At 44.0% G+C, this 6097-nt stretch overlaps 1 protein-coding gene across 1 annotated transcript in view; it reads left to right on the top strand.

The window, feature by feature from the left end:
• Window positions 1-2310: 2310 nt before the first annotated feature.
• BBS9 (Bardet-Biedl syndrome 9) overlaps window positions 2311-6097 on the top strand; it is a 313602-nt gene continuing 309815 nt past the window's right edge. The window contains exon 1 of the mRNA XM_015559690.1: window positions 2311-2860. The gene's annotated coding sequence lies outside the window, so the exon portion shown is untranslated. The remainder of the gene's footprint in view (window positions 2861-6097) is intronic.

The raw sequence follows: 6097 nt of genomic DNA, 5'->3' as shown, positions 1-6097 counted from the left end.
CTCGGGCTGCGCTCCTGGGCGCCCTTGCCTGCCGCCAGCAGACTCACCTGTGGGGCGCCTTCCCTCTCCGCGTCCTGAACCTGGAGGCCGGGGCTCCTGTGCAGGTCGTCTTTGCGTCTCCCAGTGGCTAGGCAGGAGGTGCTCGGTACAAGTGACAGGATCCATCCAGTTTTGAAGAAAGGAAGGTTCTCCATAGGAATTCTCTAGTATGCGATCCCTGGTCGAAACATAGTGTTTATTGTACATAGACAAGGTTTGGGCACTGAAAATGAAAAGCTAATATACATTGAGGGCTTTTTATGTCCTGCTCATGGAGTTAAGCTCTTAATAAGAATTGTTTTAATTTTTGAAAACTTAAGTACTGTTTACTGCCCTTACATATTATCTCCATTTTTGATGTAACATTGGTCAATCATCCTGATTTTATAGTTAAGGAGAAGAAGGCCCACTTAATAATAGTCCTATAAATATTTTTGTGAAAATTCCTTCCAGTATTATTCCATACTTTTTGTTTTCCTTTTTTATAAAAAAATGTTTTTTTAATTGATTTCTGAGAGGAAGGGAGAGGGAGAGATAGAAACATCAGTGATGACAGAGAATCATCGATCAGCTGCCCCTGGCATGCCCTACACTGGGGATTGAGCCCTCAACCTGGGCATGTGCCCTGACCAGGAATCGAACCGTGACCTCCCAGCTTATAGGTCCACAATCAACCACTGAGCCACGCTGGCTGGGCCATGTTTTTCTCTTTATAATAATTAAATCAAGTGGTTTTAAAGACTTTTTCTCACTGATGTTATGAACTTTATTCAAATAGAATTAATTCAGTCATTTGAATTTTAATTGAGGAGTAGTACTTTGCCTAAGCTTTTATTATTGGTGGTCCAAGTAATTTTCATTTTATTTATTACATTCAATGTTGTGATGGTTTAATATCAAAGTATTAGAAATTAATGCTTTCCATGAAATTCTTTTATCTTTAAGAAAAGCCATAATTTAGAATTACATTTTTCTACTGGTAATGTGAATTGGTGGTAAAAGTCAGGAACTTTAAAGTGTAAGTTAAGTCTAGTGAAAAAAGCAAGAACAAAAGTTTCAAAGTTGGTATGACAGGCTATATACCTACTCTGACTTTGAAAGCAAAGATGTGTGGGCCCTAACAATGAAGTCACCTACCAAGAAAGGACTCCTGTTGGCTAATTGGGTTAAAAAATAATAAGAAAACTACAGAAAAAACCAGCCTAGCAGTTATTTCTAACAGGACCTCTCAGGCAAGCCAGCTTCGGGGAGCAGCCTAGGCTGAACCTGCCTCCAGCGCTGACCTACCTCCTGCACTTGAGCCAGCCTGTATAAAGGAGTTCCTGGAATCTTGCTTCAGCCGATAAGACTGAGAATTTCCCTGTCCAATCAGAGCTGTATTTGGACCAATGTGAACAATACTACTTTTTGGACAAATCCAACTGCGAGACCCCGGAGTTCTTATTTGCATGAGGATGGACCAATCAGGGACCAGGGAGAGGACTTCTTTATAAGCCAGCTCCCCTCTGAATTGGGAAACGCTCGTTCCCTTTCCACTGGGGGCTGCATTCCCTGAGCTGGAGCTGAAGACATGCCACTGGGCATCTCCCAGGGCTGCCTCTGCGCCACAGCTGTGGGCTTCAGAGTGCAGTTGTAGCGCCACTGAGCTGTTCCATCGCTGAGCTCTATCACAGCCCAACTGTTTGCCCCGAGTTTCCTCGTCATCACACCCCAGTTAGGGGATTCCTGTTGGTGTTGAATTGGCACCAAGGACAGTCTGTTGACAGCCCATAAAAAGTTTGAAAATTGGGTATTACCGTTATGTTCAATGATAAAGTTGAACATTTGCATACCTAGATACCAGGAAATCCAGTCCAACGTATATGCTAAAGAGAATATTTATCACATGTAACGAGGAGCCATGTACAAATAACTTTTTCCAGGAGGAAAAAAATAAAACACCCAGACACCTTGCCCCGCAGCCTCAAAGGTCTTGGTCTTCCACCCTCGGGGTCTTCACGGTGAGTATGTACTGAGCCGGCCCCGCTTCCCCGCCAGCGGCCCAGTCCACCGACCTAGCCTCGTGGGCTGGAAAAGGTGAAGTCGCCCCCGAGGCTTTGATACTGTGAACCCGAATCCCCGAGTGGAAGCCGGGTCGCCCCGCCCCCGCAGGAAGCCCCACCCACAAGCGCCGGGGCGGGTCCAGATGAGCTGAGCCGGAGCCTGGGTTCCTGCCAGCCCCGCCCAGTAGAAATCTGATGCCAAGCTCCGCCTAACATCCCTATTTCCGCCCTCCTCGGCCTCAGCCCCTCTGGACTACAGCCCCCAGAAGGCCTCGGGGCTCTGCCCTCGGACTTGCGCAGTAGCGTTCGTTGTAAAGCGCTATGACAACTGGTCGAAGATGGTTTGGAGTTAGGCACCGGTGGGGAGGTGTCCCTTCCGCTGCTGCTGTCCTTTTCCTGCTACACCTCGCTCACTGCCTTCATCCTTTCCTCCTCTGTGCGATCAGCAGGACGTGCCGTTCTTGCCTGCCTGATCTCTCCCAAGGGACTGATGCCGTTTCCCCTGCTCGTGTCCGGGGGTGACAGAGAAGGGATGCAGAGGAGCTTCTTGGGGTGATTCCTCCAACTCTGGAACTGGTGGTGCTACCTGGCGAGGCTGTCCCCTTGCCCGGGACGTGGGACAAGTTGGAGGAGGAGAACGAGAGGGAGTAGTGAAGTCAGGGTTGCTCTTCTCTGCACCCCCAGCTCTTACTCTCTCGTTCCAGCCCTGGGACCCTGGCAGGCGTTCTGCGGAGAGAGTTCCAGGCAAGGTGGGGCAGGACCCACCTGATCGGCGTCAGGTAAGGAAGTGTGGTACATCGGGCGTTTGAATTCCCTTTCTGAGTTTTATTCGGTGGGCAAGATTGATCATCTGATGCCATGTAATAGTTTTGGGTGGTAGGGGGTTATAGGTTTCTTAGGAAGGATGTTTGTGTTGAAAACAAAACAAAACACAACTAGGAGCACACCGTGAGTGAGATCCTGTGGACGTTTTCCAGGGAGGATGTTAAGAATTTGTAAAGATTCCATTCGGGAATGTTACGTGGTGCCGCAGCATCCTCCTCCTGTGGCACTTCAACAGGTCTTCTGAGCAAATGGTCAGTGCAGTTCTCAGCTTATGGCGAAGTGGGATGCATGTACTAATACCCCCTAATTCCTTCTTGCAATAGGATTATTGCTTCGCCATCTCTCCACATTGCAACCACAGCAGCTTCAATGAACTGACCTGATTTTATTAGCATCTCCTGTCCCCAAGCATGCCCAGCAGTTGACTCAGATTTCCTGGAAAACTAAATTATTTTATTCTAGCTCACTTTTCCTTAAAAAAATGAAACCATGCCACACATATGCACAAAGTAAAACTATGGTCTTAACTAAAGTCTGTCAGCATTCAGAGAGGGAGAGATTTTCTAACTTATTAGAAACTAGAGGCCCAATGCACGAAATTCGTGCACGAGTAGGCCTTTCTTCCCCCAGCTGCCTGCACCGGCTTCTCTCCATCACCCGGGACCAGGCTTCCCTCCCAGCCCTGGCTTCGTCCAGAATGTTGTCCAGAAGGACGTCCAGTCTAATTAGCATATTATGCTTTTATTATTATAGATAATGTAAAGAGAATAATTGGTGGTAGATTTTTTTTGTGTGAATAGACTAAATCATCATTTAGAGAATTTTAAAAACTTTTAAAAATTTGCAAATAATTTATAAGCTATTTATGAGAGCTTAAGGGATTTTTCATTTCCTGTAATTGTTGTCCTTAAATTACAACTACACTTATGTTGATGGTACAACTTTTTGATAGAAACATTATCTGAAGGGGAAAAAAAGCCCATATCAATAGTATATTGTAATTTAAAAAACGTTACACCTTTTGATGTATGAAAGAAAGCCTTATTCTGTAGAATTATGACTTTCAAATGTTTCTCAAAAAGTATTGAAACATATGAAGTTATAAGACAACTCTGTGGATTAACAATATTTCTATGAATGATTACTGTTGGTCTTTTGAATGTCCCATTTAAACTTCAGTCCAGAGGGTCAGATTGGCATTTGTAATTTTGTCTTGCTCAGAAGACACTCCACCTCCACCCCCACCGTTACTTCTCCTAGGTAACTACTGACATTTCTCTGACATTTATTAAGTGTGTCCTATGGATTGGGTATTGGGCTAAGCAGTTTCATGTGTTAAGCCATTTTATACCCCCCACCCGCTAGAACAGTTGGGAGACTGGAGGGCAAGGGACTTGTCTAAGGTCACATTGCTGGAGTGTGGGGTCAGAAAGGGAACCCAAGACTCCCTCTCCTGTGCTCTTTGCCTTGTGTGTCTTTTATTGAAAAAGCCCTTATCATATTATCTTTAAAAGCAAAATTCTCCCTTCTACCTCTGTGTACAGTAGTCATCTTTTTTGGACTGGAAGACCTGATTCCTATTTTGCAGAATTTAAGGGGCACTAGCATGACCTGGAGAAAGCAAAGGTTCAAATATGAACAACAGTGTCAGGGTCTTAGCCTCGTAATTGCAGGATCTGCCTTCCTGACCACACGTTCCTTCCATAGGATTCTTGGGGTTATCATCACCACAGCCATTTCTCTTCCTTAATGTAGGGGTAGGCCAATGAAGTGTTAAAACATACATATCTTAAATGACAGGACAAATTGAGTAAACTTGGTTTGGAAGATAATATATATATTTAAGTAGGTATTAAAAACAAAAAAGTGTCAAGTGGTAAGTATGGAAGAGAATTTCTAGAGCTTAAGTGATAAAGAGATTATCTTCTGTTTATTATTCTAATAAGGCCGATGAAATCAATCTTTTGTGGATATTTATAGATATGCATCTGTTAAAACCTTCAAATTATTGTTTTCTAATCATTCTTTAACAACTTAATGAAATGCTTTCCTGTAGTTTGAACTTGTGGGAATTAGAATTACTATGAAGAGGTACAGCTTTTTGGTCTTTATGGCATGGCTGCACAAGTTCAGGTGATGACAGCCTGGCTTTAGGTGCTACTTCCACCACATACCATTGTGACCACTGGGGCAGGTTTCTTTTCTTTTCTTTTTTTTTCTCAATAAAATTATTGATGGGAGAGAGAGGCAGGGAGAGAAAGATCAATTTATTGTTCCACTTATTTATGCATTCATGGTTGATTCTTGTATGTGCCCTGACTGGGCCTTGATTTCTGCAATTAGCCTATGTGGAAGGCCTACTTTAGAAAACAATTTTTATTTGTTTATTTTTAGAGCAAGAGGAAGCAATGGGGTGGGGGGCGGAGGGGAGGAAGAGAAAGAGAGATGCATTTATTGGTTGATGCTTTTTAAAAAAATATATGTTTACTGATTTCAGAGGGGAAGGGAGAGGGAGAGAGAGATAGAAACATCAATGATGAGAATCATTGACTAGCTGCCTCCTGCACACCCCCTGTTGGGGATTGAGGTCACAACCTGGGCATATGCTCTTGACCTGAATCGAACCGGGACCCTTCTGTCTGCAGGCTGATGCTCTATCCACTGAGCCAAACCAGCTAGTGTGGTTGATTCTTGAATGTGCCCTGTCTGGGGATTGAACCCACAATCTTGGCGTATCTGGACGACACCCTTACCAATCTACTCGGCCAGGGCTGGAAATCCTACTTTAAGAAGCAGATTGATCTACATTTTTGTGTGTGTGTGTGGTTATTTTATTTTTTAAAATTAGATCTTTATTGTTCAGATTATTACAGTTGTTCCTCTTTTTCCCCCCATAGCTCCCCTCCACCTTGTTCCCACCCAACCCTCTGCCCTTACCCCCCCACTGTCCTCATTCATAGGTGTACGATTTTTGTCCAGTGTCTTCCCGCATCCCCCACACTCCTTCCCCCCTACCCCCCCAAGAATAGTCAGTCCATTCCCTTTCTATGTCCCTGATTCTATTATAATCAACAGTTCATTCTGTTCTTCAGGTTTTTCATTCACTTGATTTTTAGATTCACTTGTTGATAGATATGTATTTGTTATCACTTTGTTCATAATTTTTATCTTTACCTTTTCTTCTTCTTTCT

Source organism: Myotis davidii, unplaced genomic scaffold (genome assembly GCF_000327345.1).
Source record: "Myotis davidii unplaced genomic scaffold, ASM32734v1 scaffold573, whole genome shotgun sequence".
In the NCBI taxonomy this organism is placed as follows: Eukaryota; Metazoa; Chordata; class Mammalia; order Chiroptera; family Vespertilionidae; genus Myotis; species Myotis davidii.
The sequence above is the reverse complement of the archived record's forward strand: the minus strand, read 5'-3'. Positions and strand labels throughout refer to the sequence as shown.